This window comes from Acinonyx jubatus, chromosome D1, assembly GCF_027475565.1.
Source record: "Acinonyx jubatus isolate Ajub_Pintada_27869175 chromosome D1, VMU_Ajub_asm_v1.0, whole genome shotgun sequence".
Taxonomy (NCBI): domain Eukaryota; kingdom Metazoa; phylum Chordata; class Mammalia; order Carnivora; family Felidae; genus Acinonyx; species Acinonyx jubatus.
Genome location: NC_069390.1, coordinates 25,264,325 through 25,282,190, shown reverse-complemented (window position 1 = coordinate 25,282,190; position 17,866 = coordinate 25,264,325). Strand labels below are relative to the sequence as shown.

The 17,866-nt window shown below is 45.2% G+C and overlaps 1 protein-coding gene across 4 annotated transcripts in view; it reads left to right on the top strand.

Moving 5' to 3' along the window:
- LDLRAD3 (low density lipoprotein receptor class A domain containing 3) overlaps positions 1 to 17,866 on the top strand; it is a 240,536-nt gene that overhangs the window by 91,746 nt on the left and 130,924 nt on the right. The window lies entirely within an intron of this gene.

The window sequence follows — 17,866 nt, the reverse complement described above, 5'->3', positions numbered from 1 at the left end:
TCGTCAGTCTTTCCCTGGCCCCAAATTCTTCCTCAGGCCAGAGTCCTACAGGCCCCTGCCCTGTCCTTGTCCTTTGTTGTGCCTAGTTTGTGACACAGCCCTCTGTAGTATGGCTTTCACATGCACCACAGTCATGAATTTGCTCTGGGGAGGATCACAGGAAACTCCTGGTTGTCAGATCCAGTGTCGAGATCCGACCTTACCTGGCCCCCAAGCTGTGTTGGACACTGCGGACCACATCCTTCACTTCCATCTTTTGTTCACTGGGATTCCATCCCCTATTTCCAGGCTGCCCTTCTCCCTGGCAGGGAGGCCCTCTTGGTCTGCTTCCTGCATCATTATTTACCAGAAATAGATTCCTTCCTTCTCGTCTAATACTCCCCCCCCCCCCCACTCCCCACCTTGGAGATCTCCTCCCCTCCCATAAACTGGTGATGCCCAAATACTTATTTCCTGAATCATCTTCCTAAACCACAGACCAAATCATATTACTACTACCTTGCTTAAAGCAGGAGGCAGAGGACTCTGAAGCCAGCCAGCCTGGGCTCGGATCCTGGCCCTGCCACTTGGCAGCTGGGAAGTCTTGACCGAGTCATTGAACTTCCTGAGGCTGCCATTTTCTCATGTGGAGAAGGGGATGAGGCACCTCATCTATGTAGAGTTCCCTGCACTGGAGTTGGTATAATGTGAGCACTCAGTAGATAACCCACTTCAAGGTTTGTTTGTTTTTTAAATCCTTAGATGTGAGGAATATGAATAACAGTAGACTTCCAGGGGCTCCCAGGTCCCCCATGGAGTAAAGGGGGCTCTGAAGTCCCAGAGAGACCTCCTGGCTGGCTCTGCCTGTCTCACTGGCTGCAGCTCCTGCCCCACCTTGCGTGCCTCCCTAGCCATTCAGGCTCATTCCTCTGGGCCTTTGCACATGCTCTTTTTCCCTCTGGGCTTCTGTCCTCCAGCACAGCCTTCAGCCTCCATGGTGCCTCCCCTGCCTCCCCCAGGAGTAAAGGGCCATGTTCTCCTTTGTGCTTCTGCTTAGTCTCACAGGTTCTTCTAACCCATGTGTCCTGTACCAACTTCGCTTGCTTGTATGTCTATGTCCCTGTTAGACTGTAAGCTCTTTAAGTCTGTAAGCCAGGCCTCCCTGGGATGAGGTATGGCTGACTCTGTGGACTGTTTTTTGTCTTGTTTTGTTTTGTTTTTAATGTTTATTTTTGAGAGAGACCAAGTGTGAGCAGGGGAAGGGAAGAAGGAGAGGGAGATAGAATCTGAAGCAGGCTTCAGGCTCTGGGCTATTAGCACAGCCCGATGCAGGGCTCATTCAGGAACCACGAAGATCAGGACCTGAACCGAAGTCGGATGCTCAACTGACTGAGCCACCCAGATGCCCCTCTGTGGACCATTTGAATGAATGAATGAGTGGCATTGAAAATCAGGAGCAAGTTCAGTGGCAGACAAAGCAAGCAAGCTGACTGTTTGAGGTGATCTTACCTTGTTATGGACAAAAACGTGGGAATCATCCTTGAGGCCTCTCTTTTGCTGACTGCCCTTTCTCTCTGATCCCGCCTATTAGCAAAAGCCAGTCAGCTCTGCCTCTAAAGCAGTGGTTCTCAGCCAGGGGTGATTTGGGCTCCCAGGGTTAGTTATTTGGCCATGTCTGGAGACATTCTTGGTTGTCAGAACTGGGGATGCTGCTGGCATCTAGTGGTGGAAGCCAGGGATGCTGTGGAACATCCTGCCGTGCATGGGACAGTCCCCCACGCCAAGGACTTTTCCAGCCCCAAATGTCAACAGTGCTGCGGTTGAGACACCCTGATCTAGAAGGTTCTGAGTCAAGTCTGTGCACAGCTCTCTGTCTTCACTACTCCCACACACCTCCAGGCACTGTTGTCCCCTCCTGGAATGACTTCCTGCTTCATTTACTTCATCTCACTCTCCCAAGGGCAGCCCAAGATCTTTTAGAAAAGTAAATAAAATCACTCCCCTGTAACACTTCCCATCACTTTCACTTGGAATCAAACCCAGACTCCTTCCCTGAGGAATCCCTCCTGGACCTGGCTCCTGCTTTCCCTGCCTCGCCCCGGGGGCAGCCTGCTCCAGCCTTGCCTGGCTGCCCCTCCTGTTCCCGGGCCTTTCCAGTCTTTGTCACTGGTGTGTTTTTGTGATGGGCTCTCTGCCTGGGCTGCTCTCCCCTCTCATCCCTGCTTGGCTGGCTGCTGCTTGTCATTTAGTTCTCATCGTAAGTGCTTTGGCCTCTGAAATTCCCTTCCTGATTATCCATACCAACCACGCACCCACGATCACATCTTCCATCTCCGTGGAGCACTTAGCACTGTCCGATTTTGTCTGTGTGTTTGTTGGAGCTCCATGAGGGCAAGACCTCCCCTGCCTGGGATAGGGCTGTGTCCTCTACTGCTGAGAACAGTGCTGGCATGTGATCAGTTACGAATAAAGTGTGGTGGGAGTAGGGTTGCTATTAATAGCTTACATTGGTGCAGTGGAGCCTAAGAAGTGCTCAAAATGATTTACATTTAATGCCCACGATTGCTTTATGAGATTGGGTACTATGATGGTCATCTCCACTTTACAGATGAGGAAACTGAGGCACCGAAAGTTAAAAATTGCATCACTAGATAGGGACAGAGCTGGGATTTGAGCATAAGCAGTCTGACTGCAGAATCTTTATATATATTATATATATGTATATATATATAAAATATATATAAATATATATAAATTATTATTTGTATATTTATATATTATACATTATATATTATAATATTTATATATTATATATTTATATTATATATAATTATATATTATATATTATTTATATATATTTATATATTAGCATATATATAATATATATAAATATATATATTATATATATATTTATATATATATATAAAGTTTATTGCCAAGGTAGGTAACATACAGTGTATGCAGCATCCTCTTGGCTTCAGGGCTAGATTCCCATGATTCATCACTTACATACAACACCCAATGCTCATCCCAAGTGCCCTCCTCAATGCCCATCATGACAGCAGAATCTTAATCATTCCATCACTCAGCCACACTGTTGAGGACATGAATGTGGAATACAAATGGCGGCACATTCACACCCATCCTTCACCGAATGCTTAGATATTAGGCAGCCTTTTCAGAACTGGGATTTTGTCTGCTCTGGGTTCAAATTTTGTGACTGCCTCAACATTTTGTGATGTATTCACTTACATCTGGGTTATGAGGAGAGAGTACCAAAAATATCTTTTCTCTTAAATGGTTAGGTCTTAGTGTTGGTACGCTTTACTCTGACTCCTTATCATGTTTCCTTTGTTGCTTTGGCCACTAGGAAACTCACAGCCCTGATGATAGTAATCCTGTAATACTGTATGGAGTGCATCTTGTCTACTACCTTCTTTTCTTTTGCTTTTGCCTATAACATCCTGTTTTCCTTGTTTTTTTACCGATTTTTTTTCCTGTGGCAACTCAAACGATTTATGAGTTGAGATGGAGCAAAGATAAATATATATGGAAAGTGTGTCCCTGGAAACATTAATCTCTCTGATTGTCAGCATTCTCTATGCAGTGTTAGTAACCAATGTTCTCAGTTTTTTTGTGGAGTGTAAATTGGATAAAGTCCACCAAAGTGGCTCAGGACACACAGCAAGAATTTAGTAAGTGTTAATTACTTTATCTTTTTTCCCTCATTTATGGTGAGGAGGAGGCGCTCTCAAACTACCACCTGGTCTAGTGGAGGTGTTGGAAGGCCTGGGTGGTTTAATATGTCTTACTGAGCCATTCCTATCCACTGCTAACTGGTGAGCTCCATTACAGAGACCCATAGCAAATGACAGCCTGTCATCTTGTCCTGTCTTTGGTGCTATTTCCATGACAGTAAATTGGTTTTTGAGCAGCAGAAAGATATTAGGTGTAGTAGATGGAAAAGACTCCGCCCCTGTGCATTGAACTTGTACATGAAGTGTAGCCTGACAAACAGAAAGCATTTACTGGAAAGAAAATGAGTCAGACTCACAGAAACTTTTTATTACTATGGCAACAGGGTACTTGGCCAGTCCCTCTTTGGCTAGAGCATAATATACGGGTGAGGAATGTCAGCTGTTATGTTTCAGTTGCTTATTAGCTCGTAAAATGTCCTAGTTTACATACTAATTGTTGCCGGAGAAAATAGTCCTATTTTAAGATGACCCAGTCACCCATTTCCTGGTACTAAGCCACTTTGGGGCTTAACAAAAAATAATAATTACAGTAATAAAAGCTCTCAGCCTTTCTGATACCAGGCATCTTCTGTCTTCTCATTTAATCCTTACCTACTTTGTAAGGTTGATTTCATCATCCCATTTTACAGATGAGAGAGTAAAAGCCCAGGGCAGGTAGGTAATTTGCCCAAGGTCTCAGTTCTGGGAAGGCGTGGGATCGGGATTTGAATCCAAGTTCCATTTGATTCCTAACCCTTTGTTTGTTTGTTTTTTAACCATTAGTAGAGAGTTAGGTCTTTCTTTAAGTCAGAAAAGGCTGAAGTTCAAGAGTATTGACCTTTTCCTGGTGTAGGCTTCTTCACTCTTGAAATGTTGACATTTTGGGGCCAGATAATTCTTTATTTGATGGAGGGGAGCCCCCTGTGCATTATGAGACTTTTGGCAGCATCCCTGGTCTACCCACTGGATGCCAGTAGCACTCACTCCTCCCCTCCTACCACCAATATTTTTTAAAAGATTTTATTTTTAAGTAATCTTCACATCCAGCATGGGGCTCAAACTCACAACGCCGAGATTAGGAGTTGCATTCTGTACCTACTGAACCAGCCAGATGCCCCATCCTCCCCCCTCCAGTATTGCCAAATGTTCCCTGGGGAGCAAACCAGAAGAACGAGGGAGGAATTCAGGCAATTTCCTTCCTGGAAAAGAGCAACTCTTTCATTTCTGATGTCACCAACCCTCCTGGATCTCAGAAATTCTTAGAAAGTTTTGTTTCCTTATTTAGTTATATTCAGGGAGTTGTGCAATTCTTGCTGCTACCTAATTTTAGAACACCTTTATCACCCCCAAAAGAAACCCCCTTCTTCTCCCTTCCTCCCTCCCCCAATCCCTGGGAGCCACTAATCTATTTTTGTTTTTTTGTCTCTATGGATTTCTGTATTAGATGTGGCCTTTATGCGTAGCCCTTTCACTTAGCATGATGTTTTCAGGTTTCATCTGTTTTGGATCATGCATCAGTACTTCATCTTTTTATTGAACAAATAACATTCCATTATATGGAATGAATAACTTCATTATTTTGCATGTGGGTATCCAGTTGTCCCAGCTGTTTGTTGAAAAGACTGTCTTTTCCCTTAATGAATTTTCTTGACACCTTGTCAAAAATCCATTGACTGAAAGTGATGGGTTGTTTCTAGACTCTCAATTTTATTCTGTTGATCCATAAGCATTTGAATCTGTAGATCAATTTGGAGAGTATCGGTATCTTACCAATACTTAGTCTTCTAATCCATGAACATGGGATGTCTTTTCTGTTTATTTAGTTCTTAAATTTCTTTGAACAGTATTTTGTAGGTTTCAGTGTACAGGTCACAAGACCTCTGGTTAAATGTATTCCTAAGTATTTTATTTGTTTTATTTATTTGTCTCAATGCTATTATAAATGAAATTGTTTTATTAATTTCATGTTAGGATATTTGATTGCTGGTATATAGAAGTTCAATTTATTTTGATATTTTCATCTTGTGTTCTGCACCCTTGCTGAAGTTGTTTGTTAGTTCTAAGAGTTGTTTGTGGATTTGAGATTTAAAAAAATACACTTACAGCTATACATTTCATTCTCAATACTGCTTTAGCTGCATCTCGTGAATTTTGGCATGTTGTTTTTGTTTTCATTCATCCCGAAGTGTTTTTCTAATTTTGTATTTTCTTCTTCGACTCATTGGTAACTTGTTGGTAATTTCTTCATAGTTGTGTTTATTCTGGTATTGGTAATATTGACAATTTTCCACATAGTTGTGAATTTCCCAGATTTCCTTCTGTTATTGATGTCTAATTTTATTTCATTGTGACTGGAGAACATACATTGTATTATTTCTTTTAAATGTATTGATGTTTTTTTAAATATTTATTTTTGAGAGAAAGAGAGAGAGAGAGAGAGACAGAGACAGAGACAGCATGTGAGTAGGGAAGGGACAGAGAGAGACAGACAGAATCTGAAGCAGGCTCCAGGCTCTGAGCTCTTAGCATGGAGTCTGGTGTGGGGCTTGAACCACAAACTGTGAGATCACGACCTGAGCTGACATCGGATGCTTAACTGACTGAGCCCCCCAGGAGCCCCATATATTGAGGTTATTTTATGGGCTAATATTTGGAATACCCTGGAGAATGTTCCATTACCGCCTGAGAAGAATGCGTGTCCTACTGTTTTGGTTGTGATTTCGATGGATGTCTGTTAGATGTGGTTGGTTTACTGTGTTGTTCCTTTCTGCTCGTCTGTTTTCTTGCTGATCTTCAGCCTAATTATTCCAACCATTATTGAAAGCAGGCATTGAAGTCTCCAACTCTTACTGTTTAAATATTTCTTTCTCCCTTGTCAGTCCCATGTATTTTGGGACTCCGTTTTTAAGTGTATGTATTATGTCTTCCTGATGGATTGACCATTTCTTTGTCTCTAGGAACATATTTTTATCACCAGTTCTGTTTTGTTTGACGTTAGTATAGTCACTCTAGCTCCATTGACTTGGGATTGCTTTGCTTTGTTTTGTTTTGTTTTGTTTTCTTAAAGCTTCCTGAGTTATTGTGATGTGCATTCAAGATTGAGTCACAGCTCTTATTGGATAAGTTAGAAGCTGAGGGTCGGTGTTTTGTTTTTAAAGCCAGCCCATAGCTACTGAGAGATGCTCTCCATGGGATTATGTGATTCCTGTGACTGGTGTTGAAGGCATCATAGAAACCTCCAGATCCCTTGGTGGAAACCGTTCCTAGAGCCAGATTTGTGGTGCGTTAAGCCATTGTTTTCAGGCTACCTTGTGACAGACTGAATGTCCTCCTGCTCGGCTTTTCAGAGCCGCCTCCCCTGTCTCACTCTGTTGGCAGCAGCCAGCAAAGGATTATGCCTCATGTCTGTGAAGGCACGTCCTGCTGTCCTGTGGATCTGACGACAGTGTAATCCTCCTTCATAGGCCTTTCTCTGGCTCTTTTGGCCAGCGTTGCACCGTTAAGGAGGCAGTGTCTGAGTCCCGGGGTCCTTCTGTCCCTGTGGATGTGTGGGGAGGGGCGGGTAAGGGGGGCTGTCGGAGACACTTCTAGAAGGAGGCTGATCAGAAATGAGCTTCCTTTTCACAAGGCTGAAGGTAAAGAACTTGCACAGAAATGAAGGCGGTTTTTTGGGAAGAAAAACCTCAGCTTTTGCCGAGGGCCCAAAGGGTGGAAGCAGGTAGAGGCCCTGAAGAGTAAAACCTGCCTCTTTGGGCAAAGGTGATGTCCCTCATGCCCAGCAAGATGGAAGGTGATCTACAATGGATTCTCCTTTGTTTCTGTTCAAGCCTTTAAACTTCGATTCTCGCATCATCCCCCTTTCCCCCCACATTTTTTTTTCTTTATCACTCACCCCCTCCCCCATTTCTTAGGAGTTGGCCCTTGGATATCACCTTTCCTTGGATGATGCCTTTATCAAAGTATCCTTTATAAACTGGAAACTAGTCAGTTCTAGCATGTCTGTTCCCACATCTGGTTTTCATCCCGGGGACTCTGATCCACTGTCAGGAAGTTTTTTCTCCAAGCGGTGAAAAGCCTCTGGAAGCTAACTTATCTGACCCACGTTTATTTATTATCTTTTTCGAGCTTATCCTCTCAAACTTTGTCTATAGAAAAATCAGATGGGAATGTCTTGGTTTCCTACTTACGGGTTCTCTGGAATTTTCATTCCAGTATATATACATACACACATACCTTCATGCACATATGTTTGTGCATTACAAATAGCTAAAATTAATAACCTGGGAAAAAAACCCCTTAGGTTATAAGATAATGTCTTAATCCCAAACTTGCTAACTTTTTCCCTTTCGTTCTTAAAAATATTTTAAAGGACAGGGCACCTGGGTGGCTCAGTTCGTTCAGCGTCTGACTTCGGCTCTGGGCATGATCTCATGGTTTGAGTTCGAGCCCCTCGTCGGGCTCTGTGCTGACAGCTTGGAGCCTAGAGACCACTTCGGATTCTGCGTCTTCCACTCTGTCTCTGCCTCTCCCCTGCTCATGTGCGCGTGCATGCTCTCTCTCTCTCTCTCACTCAAAAATAAGTGAACATTAAAAAAAAATTTCTTAAATATTTTAAAGGGCAAGGACAGGCACTTAGAATCCCCTTATTGTTTATAGTGCCCTTTTCCCTGAAAGCCCCAAAAATATTATAGACTTGGCTGTTCAGTTCCCTCAGGGCTTTTTGGGAGTAAGGGGGATATTTACGTGCTTACCAGAGCCTCATAATATTCTTGTGAGTCCGTAAAAATTTTCTTCATAAAACCCAAATCTGACAAGTCACTTGCCTGGCTGGCTCGCGGGGTGGGTAGGTGTCTAGGTGCTTCCTGCCTCTACCACAGATCGTCTCCTGCCACATCCGTGTTCCACACGCCCTACACTCTCCCAGGCTCTGTACGGATGGGCTCAGCCCTGCCACCACTCAGCTGTTATTCATGTCACTCATTTTTCCTGGAAGCCCTTCCCTCTCCACTTCCACTAACGCATCCCTACTCATCTCCTAGACGACTGACATGGCCGTCGTTGGTGCTGTGTTCCCTGGGGCAGAATGGGACAGGAAGTGTTTGAAAATAATAGTCATAACTAATAACAGTAATAATAGCTAATGCTGTAATTATACTGTATGATACTCTAACACTGTATAGGATACTGTTGTGGTGTAATGTTAAATAATAATGGCTAAGGTGTAATATATGTAACAGTAGCTAAGACCGTATCAACTGTCATAGCTAATACCGTGTTCCAGAAAAAGACGAAGCAACTATTGTGTTGTGTCCTTTAATCCCTGCGGCAACCCAACGAGGTAGATGCTGTTAATGTTGCCATTTCCTGATGAGGAAATGGAGGCACAGAGAGGTGAAATAAGTTGCCATAAATCATGTGTCCAGTAACTGGTGGAACCAGTGTTTGGACCCTGGCAGGCTGACCTCTAACCCTACTGTTGAAAGACGAATGTTTATACAGCTTATGTAGCACTTACCACATCTCATGGCAACGATCTGTTTATTGTCCTTTGTTTTCTTCTTTTTCTTCTCCTTCTCCTCCTCCTCCTCCTCCTCCTCCTTCTCCAGGTGCTCCTTAGCTAGAGGCACCTTGCTCCCAGAAGTTATATTTGAATGTTTGATTCTTTTTGCAACCCCACTTGGTCCAACGTGTGGCATAGAGAGTCTGAGAATTAACGTTAATGCAAAGAATAACTGAAAGAGGAAGCCCTTAGTCTAAACATAACATCGGTTTCCACCTCATTTTTCTCCGGGCCATCCATATATGGGAAGAACAGTTTGTAGACCCGTGGACCATGTTAGGGAGGAGAAGACATGATCAGATCCCTACTAGATGTCAAGTATTACAGTGTTTTTTCTACATGCAAAATCTCATGTTATTTTCCAGCAGCTGATGAGGTCTGTTCTATCTGTACGCCCCTTTTACAGATGAGGACGTTGAAGCCAGTGGAGGTTAAGTGACTTGTCCTTGGTCTCTGGGATTATGTGGCAGAATTGGGGATAGAAGCCCAGAAGCTTCTGAACCCTAATCCCTTCTGACCTCTTAGCCCCAAAGCTTCATAACCTCCTGTATTCTCTTGAAAGAGGTGATTCGAAAGAATTTTCTGACAGTCTTCTGTTGAAGCTGTTGCAGCTAGATGCCTTCTTTCTGTATTTATGTTCCAGTGAGCATGTGGTCTTTTGCATTGAACTACTGTAACAGGCAGAACACCTTTTGTTGTTGTTGTTTTTGTTGTTGCTTGTTTTGGTTTGGTTTTGCTCAGGTAATAGTGGATGTGCAGACTTGAATTCCAGGCACGGATTTGGCTTTCTGGGAAGTGTGTCCTCTGCATCAGGACCACCATGAAGCACCTGTTTGTTCCCCTCTCCCAGACTTCTTAGAGAACCCAGGCATGTTGTTTTTTAAAAAAGCCTGTTACTTTTTATAAGGCTCTTTTTGCTTTCTTGCTTCCAAGCATGAAGTCATGTTTGACTTTTCAGAGGAACCACAGTTTGACATTTTACAAAGCGAACCAGGGGACTGAATATAGTAGCAATTTTGGGTCCATTACTTTTTGCAAAATTTTTAGCCAGTGATGGCTGCACGTGGGCGTTCACTCTGGGTGGGGGAGGGGGGCGGTGTGCATGTTGATTCAAATTATATGAATTTTATAATCTGACTTTTTTTCTGATTCATACTTTGGTGTAGATAATGCTTACGTTTTTAGCGTGAGCTGAATTGCAGCTGGCTCATGGCACATTTCTTATGAGAAATAGGGTTTTAATTCTCTTTTGTTTCAATTTTTTAATGTTTATTTTTGAGAGAGAGAGAGAGAGTAAGAGCAAGGGAGGGGCATAGAGAGAGAGGAAGACACAGAATCCAAAGCAGGCTCCAGGTTCTGAGCTGTCAGCCCAGAGCCCGATGCGGGGCTCGAACTCACGAACTGTGAGATCATGACCTGAGCCAAAATCAGACATCCAACCAACTGAGCCACCCAGGTGCCCCATGGGTTTTAATTCTTTTTAGTTAAAACATACTGGGTACTTTTTCCTGACCTGAGAAGGAATCTTGTATTGACCCCCTTTCAGTTCTCCCAGTACCACATTGTTTCTGCCTCTTGGCCTTTGCACATGCTGTTCCTCCTTCCTGGAACAGACCCACCAGCACTGAAATTTTATCTGTGGCAGAGCTGTCTCCAGTGTATCTTCACTCTTTGCAGGTATGACACAGAGTTTGTGAATTAATGTTAGTGTGAGTGAATAAGTGTGTAAGGCCTAAGACTGTCTACACATTGCATTCGTTTCTACCTCAGCTATGTGCGAAGTGGCTTTGCTGAGGCCTGCTTTCTTCTGAGCAGCCTTTTCTGACGTCAACCTCTGCCTCTCTTTGAGATTGGGTGACCTCTAGCTCCCCCATCAGGGCACTCATGGCACTGCACGCAGAAGCTCACTTCCTTGTCTGTGTCCTTCCTCCGCTCCCAGTTAGGGAGTACTTTTGGATCACCACAGAACTGACCCAGTGCCTGACGGATAACAGGATGCTCAGGAATATTTTATTTGCTAAGAGGGAGCAGCAAACATGTTTTTGCCTCTTTATCCCTATTTTGTATTATGCACAGGTAGCGTAAATCCTTAAAAAGTAGACAGAACTTAAGGGGTTTTAAAGTTCTAAAACGGCCTTTTTGCCGGGACAGCAACCATTGGAATATGAGCCCACAGCTTTTACGTGTAAAGCAGAGTTATTTTGTGTCTTGCACATGAACATGGAGGAAGAGAGAGCCTGTTGAAATGGAGAAAGATCATAAAGAGGCCCATGGTTTTCTTGTGGGTGCTCTTTGCATGATAACTACGCTATCTGGGATGCAGGTGCTAGATTTGACCAGGGTGGTGGCCAGACTAGGCCCACAGTGGCCCCATAGCCAGAATTCCTGCAGTGGCTGCTGGTCTGTGCAGTGGCAACCAGCAGGAAGAAAGGACTGAGGAGGTCATTTATTCTCGGGGCATAGGACACAGGTAGAGTCTGTCCAGTAGGGTGTTTGCATGAGAGTGTCCATTGGAATCCTCTGTGCTTAATACAAATGCAGACCTCCTAGGAGAGAGGCCCCGGAATCGGCATCTTCACCAGCACCCCTCTCCAGGGATCCCTCTGCGGGGGGATCACTGACCCCCTTCTTTGTTAAACACTGCCTTATGGGACATGACGTTCTGGAGAAATGTGAATTTCTGGAGAAATGGGGTATGACTGGCAAGGAGGACCGTCTTTGGAGTGAGAACCTACCGTTTGTCGGGCCCTTAGAGGGGACAGTGCAGCCTAGGAAAGTTAGCACAAGTAGCATCTCCTGAAAGGAGGCACACTTTGCATTAGCCCGTGATTCGCGTAACCCAGGGAAACCAATTCCAGCAAAGATTGATGGTCTGCACCCGGTGCAAATTTAAAAGATAAAAAGAAGAGTCATGGTTTCCTTGACTGGATAGGAATGTCCCCTTCTCTGCAAAGTAATGAAATACACAGATGTTAAAATGAGGAGAGACAGAGATAAATGGAGAATAATGGAGCACCGGCAGCTGTGAAGGGCCCGCTTAACATAAACACAGAGGAACCGTGGGGTGTTCGCAGCCTGTGTGCTTCGAGGAATATCATTGCCAGCCGGGGAGAATCAGCCTATCCCGGGCTGGAGGCTTTTCCTGTAGCCATCTGTGGCCAGAAGACAGTACCAGGAGGCCGTCGATGATCAAAAGGATGCCCAAATGTGAAATATACATATCCTTTGACCTACTGCTTATACCTTGAGGAGATATTGTACAAGTGGGGAAAATAGTATATGCGTCTGTATGTGCGTTGTTTATTGAAAACACCCCAAATATCCATCAGCAATGGGACTTATGGGTACAGAGATGCAGTAAAATTACCTTTAGCCATTAAAAGTGATTGTGTGCACCTATAGTTATCAACATGAAAATGTCAATATATTAGTAAGTGACAAAAGCAAGTTTAGAATAACGTAGTATTTTATGGATGCATTTAAACAAAACTGCATGCTCAGATTTCTATGTATTCATTTAGTAATTATTGAGTAACCTGTGTGCTAGGCACTTTTCTGGGCATTGGAGATACAACAGTGAACAACACAGTGGGCCTTGGAAGTGAAGTGCCTGGGACCCACAGCATTGACGTCATCTGGGAGCATTAGGAATGCAGAATCCTAGGCTCCACTTGAGACCTGCTGCATTTTAATAAGGTCCTAAGTCTACCATTTGCACACAATAGTTTCTGAGACCTTGCTTTTTGGAGCGCTGTTTACCAAAACGGCCACTGTGGCTTTTCCTGGGCGACAGCAGTTTGGGGCAGTTTTTACATTTACCATGTACATTTCTCTGTAGTTTGAATTTTTCACGGTGAGCTGTGTCATGAGGATGGTAATTTTCCGGAAGAGCTTAAGGCTCCTGCTTCTGGTTCTTTGGGCTTTCACGGGCACACACTGGCAGGATCCCGGAGCAAGAATTGGAGGCAGGCAGGGGCAGTGAAGGTAGCAGCTGTTGCTTATTTGGCCCCCTACAGACATGTTGGAAGAGAGACCCCAGATATTCGTGTTTATAGCTGGAGCTGTTACCACAGCCTGAGAGATGCCGCAGGTCCGATGAGCCGATTTCCTGGCTGTTGTGGCTGAACAGAGAGGCTGTGTCGTTGCAGCTCCTGTCTGACTCTTCTGTGGGATCACTACCCAGGGAGGGTCTGGGCCAGGAGCTGTAGACAGCAGGCCCACGCTGCAGCACTGGCATCCTCCAGGACCAGCGGGTAGCCCTGAGCCCTTTCTGGACAGATGGGAGCCCCGGCCTAAAGCCTGATGCAGAGCATTTCTCTCCAAGGCGTGGAAAGTTCTGGCCATGTGGAACTTTCAGTCTCATAGGAGCTCTCCTGAATGTGATCCCTGATGTGGGGTTTGGCAGGGTGTGGGTGTGAAGCACCCTGCCTGAAGCACATGATAGTTGAAAGCGGCTAGACTCAGGGACTGAGAACTGGATTCTAGGCCAGTCAGATCCTAAATAGCTATGTGACTTTGGGCGCGTCTCCAATCGCCTATCCTCAGGCCTCCGTTTTCTCCCCTGTTGAAAGTGAGAATTCGTTACTGAGCAAGCTGTGTGAACCACCTGCCGTGCTCCAGATGTTGTGCATAGAAAGGTCAGGTCTTTGCTGTGAGGGCCGCACAGCCTGACCACACCAAATGTCTCCTGGTTCCCCTCTAGTTCTGACGTAATCCCCCAATACTGGTCTGTCCTGCATTTGGGAGGCGAAAGTTTTTGCTTAAGACCGTAGTGAGTAGGGATTATTGCGGGTTTGTTTATGTCCTTGCTGGTAAACTTAACAAGTTGGCAACCATTTCAGTCTTTTGCCCATGCCTATCTCCCTTAAAAAAAAAAATTACTTTTTTATGTTTTATTTTCCTGACCTGTGAAAATCAGAACTGTGACAACCTGGCTGTAAGGAGGGAGGGGACACAGATCAGGAAATTAACCAGCCCCCAGGAGAGCCCCAGTTTCTTGTCCTTCTGCTGGTGAAAGCTGCCACCTTGCAAAGTTCATGGGGCAGGTACTCAAAAAATTGTGAATTCAGGTATTCAGTGGCGTGGAGTCCCCCTGTCCCCCTTTGTCAGGACGATTTGAGACACAGTCAGGCTTCCATCTTCTGCCCGGGGCTGCCGAGTTTCATGCTGAAATCTCCCTGTCGTGGAAATGGGGGCTGGGGGAGGACAATGCAGACTTGGTCCAGCAGCCCCCCCAGCCCGCCAAGTGGGTTGTGCAAGCAGGGAGCAGCCGACAGCTGCTGTCAGCGGCTGGCTTCTCTCTGAGGCTCAGCCAGGCGCTTGGCCGGCCGCCTGTGATCCGCCTCGCCAGTTGCCTTAGCAGGCGCCCGACGGCGCAGACGTAAATCATAACAGGACGGGCTCCCTCTGACAGAGACCGCGACTGAGCATCGCTGACAAGGCAGCAGGTCTCATTACTAATCCTTGAAAAGGGTTCAGGGGCAGGGCCAAAGAGCTGGTTAATTGAACGATAGCTAATTCATTTATAATTATTCATATTCTTTTTCTTTGTCTCATAAAGTCTGGTCCTTTGGAGCTGGACTGGGGCTTAGAAATATCTGAAGAGGCAGAAGAGCAGACGAGTCAAGAGGAAGGTTTGAGCCTTGACTCTGCTTATTAGCAGTGGCAAGCTCCCTCACTTCCGGACCTCAGTTTTCCTATCTGTGAAATGGGTTTCTGTGAGGAGTAAATGAGGGGAGATTTGTAAAACGTAGAGCATCCTGCTTAGCCCGTGGTAAACATTCAGCAGTTGGGGGTCATTACCCAATCCCAGTCTCTCTTTTACAGGCCTGTTTGTGTAGTTGGCAAGTATTTATCACCCGGTGTCGGCGCTGTGTAGTGTAGCTCTGTCAAAGTGGTGAATGAAAGTATTTGAACGACCATGTGTTCATCATTCGCACAGCAGAGCACAGAGCCGCCGACGTCCTTTCCTAGGAGGGAAAAGAAAGAGAAGCAGAGTTAGGGGTAGAGAGACTGAGGGTGGGAGTTTCTGGGTAGATGGTAGAGTGATTCAAGACACCTAAATGAATGGAGGGCCACATGACCCTGGGAGAAAGGCAGTGCAGGTAGCAGGAGAGGCAGGGTCCCCCCCGGGGTGGGACTGAGCGCGGCAGCTCCCGCTGGAGCGAGGAGGCCCGTGTAGCCGGGCAGGGAGAGTGGGTGCATGTGAATTACAGATGTCTCCAGAGCTGCCTGATGCTGTGATAGGGGCTTTAGGCTTTTTTAAGATGCTGGGAGGGCAGTGATGTTGCGAATGGAGGTTTACAAGGAAGCATCTCTCAGATGTCAAACCCTATAAACAGCCTTTCTTCCTCTGATCCCTCAAAGGGTGACTAGAGGAAGGCCGGCTGAGACTCTTAATGTGGGCATCCATTGCTGGGTCTTGCCTGGAATGGTTGTTACTGGGGTGTTTGCTAAATGGTGACTTTTTGCTTCCTACATCCTCCAGTGTAATAGTTGGAAATCTTCTATAAGGAAAAACTTCCCTTCTTCCCCATTTACTTATTTATCCAATGATGTACGATACTGGTACGGACTCACAGATATTTATTGTGTTCTCTGGATTACAGTCCGGTACTGTCATCGTTTTGGTGCTCAAAGTGTTGTAGCTTTGGCCATTGGGCAGCTCCTTCAGGGTGACCCCTGTTCCTTCTGACATGTGCCCGTCATGTCTTGAGTGCTTCTTGACTTTCTGACAACACAAGACCCTCCACGTTCATCTTGAATTTCCTGCTGGAATCAAATGCTTCTCCAAGGATCCCTGGTTCCCTTTATTGGATAATGGTATTTAGAAATCAGGATCTGGTGCGGGCGTGCTCATTTGTGTGTAACTTCTAGTCTTTCTTGGCCAACGGAACTAGGAAATAAATGTATGTATACTAACTCATGCACACACACAGATCATGATTTCTGTTTCTCTCTCTTGTCTGTGTGTCTATCTCTCTCTCTCTCTGTCTGTCTTTACAAACCTTGAGTTCATACTGATGCCTCCTCCTCTAGTCCAAAGCCTCGGGATCATTTAGCCTTTCCACTTTCTTATTTTTAACTTCTTCCTCGGAGAGTGAGAAACCTCGCTGTTATTATCTGCAGTATATTTACTCATTTGTTCAATCCGAGTACACACAAAGGTAGTTTCAGAACGGCTAATCCATACCCCGGCGACAAATAAAAGTAGAGTGCCGTATTTGTGTACAATTCTCTTTTTCTTTAGCCTCGTAGAATGCAGTCCAAGTAACAGTTTCCCGAGTTAGGTGGGTTCTGCTCTTCCCCACACCCTTCAGGTTGGTGAGCTTACTCACCTACAGTCCAGATGCATTCACTTTGCCGTTTCTGTTCCATTTTGAGCCTCTCCACGCATGCACATGTGGATGATTTTAATTGTTTACCCTTTGGCTATGTGAAGTATTAGGGTTCTTTTTAAGTGTTTATTTATTTATTTTTGAAAGAGAGAGCAGGGGAGGGGCAGAGAGAGAGAGAGGCAGAGAATCCCAAGCAGGTTCCACGCTGTCAGCACAGAGCCCAGTGCTGGGTCTGATCTCACGAGCCGTGAGATCATGACCTGAGCCAAAATCAAGAGTCGGACGCTTAACCAACTGAGCCACCCAGGCACCTGAGATAGGGTTCTAAGAGTCAGAGCTGTACAGACTCCAAGAAATGTGACCCTTCTCGTTTTGGCTGCCTCATTCCAACCCTTTCCCACCCACCCCTCGTGGGTAAGCAGTCTCTCCAGTTTCTGTTGTGTCCTTCCCGTGTCTTGTATGCACAGATGAACCATTCCAGGTACATTTTCTTATGTCCCTTTCTTTTGCTGTAGAGATTTTAAAATACTGTAGATAACTCTTTTGCAGTCTGCTTTCTCCCCCACTTAACAGTGTATCCTGGAGATCATTTCATACCAGTTCATAGAGATCTTCCATAATGAGCTTTTTTACTTTTGGCAATCAGAATAAAATTAGCAGCCTAAGTAGTTTTAAAATTCTGTAAGTAAAGATGGTGAATAGCGTAAGCATTACCATTAATTGAGCACCTACTATACCATGGTCTGTGCTGAGCATTTTACATAGATTCTCTCATCGAATCCTTCCTAGAGCCCTGTGAGGTAGATGTTACCTCCAACTTACTGGTGAGGCAGCTGAGGCTCAGTAATATGAAGAAACTTGCCCCAGTTCACAAGACAGTAGAGCCACTATTCGAACCCAGGACGCTGTCTCCCAAGTTTGTGCCTTTGAAGAGCACACCAGCACCATTGCAGAAGTTCCTAGTTGAAACAAAGCGATGTGGGTTTTTAAAACCTAGGCACGTCCCAGGCCTTAAAACCCTGTTGATTGTGGATCGTGCCGCCAAAGTTGGCATGTTACTGATGGCAGGAACGGGAAGGTAATTTACTGGCTGTTTGTTCCCAAGAAATGGCCCTTCCTTCCTGAGGACCCTAGCTCCTGCCTCTAAGGCAGGAGATGGGAGGGATGCTAGTCGGAGCCAGCTACCTGGGATGTGGCAGTAGATTCGATCTTACACCTCGTAATCGCAAGCCAGAGCAGCCGGCACCATTAAC